Genomic DNA, 1,860 nt, shown 5'->3' on the forward strand with positions numbered 1-1,860 from the left:
AACGCGCGTTCGTGAAACGCGCGATTGCATCGCTACACTTGCGATTTATAGGTGATTGTATGATTGATGCAAACATGCGACTGCATCAATACAAACGTGCGATTGCATCGATTGAAACGCGCTATTGCATCGATGCAATCAACTATAAATCCCAAGCTGCTTAAAATCGCGTAAAGGTAAACGATTGGCAACTGTATCGCCACTGCATCACGTTTGCATCGCTGCTAATAGTCGCCGTGTGTAACCGCTCTTATTCTTTATCAGCATCAAATTCACAAAATTGTATAAGCGGAAACATAAAGGACTTATGTTCTAATATTAATGTTGCTAATTTAATATTCGAAATACACTATCGTTAAATTTAACTGTAAAAGACAAAAATAAATGGCAAGTCATAATCGTGCTATGTGCGAGATAACGTGGGTAGTGGCTAGACATCTAGAGTCTAGACGGGATGTCGCGCCGGCCTGAAGACTTCAGGAAGGCCGCCGAAATGCTTTTCCTTTGCCGCGCAACTCTCGCAACGTTACTCAGAGCTTTAAATCGCAAAGATCTGAGAGGCAAGTAAGTTCACAGTTCTTACTCTTCGAAACCGGAACGCAGTAACGCTCACGTTACTGCTTGGTGGCAGAAATAGGTACGGTGATAGTACTACACTTGATGAACTCTTTCACAAGGAGCTCTACTGCTATTTATTGTGCGTTGTGACTACTAGTGCGACGGTTGTATTACGCAATACAAAGATACGAAATTGTGTGTTGTGTTATTTATTTTTATTGGAAATGTACAATTAAACAATGTAGTTATGATATCTGGAAATTTACGATAACATCGTGAAGATTGTCGGAACAGACTCTTATGCAAAGCAAAATAATCAGAGTTCATGAAATTGATAAATAAGATTGAAGTTATAATGTCGATTTCACAATTTGATAAAAATGTTTCTAGTATGAAATAACGGCAAGAAGTATTTACGACTATTAACTGCTGAAATAAATATTTGATTTATATAATAGTAGAGCGTTTTATAGAGTATTTTATATTATTCATATATTTGTTTTATTAATAGGCTGTAGGTATATTTATTTAAAGTACTTCCATGAGAAGTTATTCTTTGATTGCACTCCCCTTTCCAGCGGTTAAAATTCTATCCTAAGGTTGTCTGGAAGAAATTGCTAATTAGCAGCAAGGCAGCTTATTGTACATTCGCTTACTCTGTGATATCATTACTGTTCTGCGTAGTCACTGGAATTTTTAAAGAGCAATAAAGAATATTTCATTCATTCATTCAACTATCTAATAATATATTTGAAAACCGTTGAATTTTTATTTGCTTGTTTTAGTCAAATATTTAATATTCCTGTTATTGTCATCATGTAAATTGTAATTGTGCAAGTTCAAACTATAGTTTGGACTTGCACATTATCAGTTTAATGTTTATTTTTAAGTTCTCATGTCTGTCACATGTCATGTCACAGTTGTCTTAATAACAATAAAGTATATTAGAACTTGAGTAAACGCAATGTATTCATAAAATCAAAAATTTTCCTTCTTTGCAAAATATTTATCATCATGTGTTGAAATAGGGAAAATGAATAAAGTAGACGGGGCTTAGGGACAGGGAGTAGATTTTGACTCAGGGTTTCAGTGTCCTCCATATTCTTCTCCCATTCTTCACTAGTAGTTACTAGTAAAAAAAAAAATCGTCGGAATTGTCACTAAGTGTATATATATGTTATAATATCAAGTGACGGGAAGAACAAGTCGTGTGCCTGATGAAGCTACACACCCGTCCTAACAGTTGCAGTGCCACTCAAAGTCAAAGTCAAAGTCAAAGTCAAAGTCAAAGTCAAAGTCAAA

Source organism: Hyposmocoma kahamanoa, unplaced genomic scaffold (assembly GCF_003589595.1).
Source record: "Hyposmocoma kahamanoa isolate Upper Pololo Valley unplaced genomic scaffold, ASM358959v1 81, whole genome shotgun sequence".
NCBI classification, from domain to species: Eukaryota; Metazoa; Arthropoda; class Insecta; order Lepidoptera; family Cosmopterigidae; genus Hyposmocoma; species Hyposmocoma kahamanoa.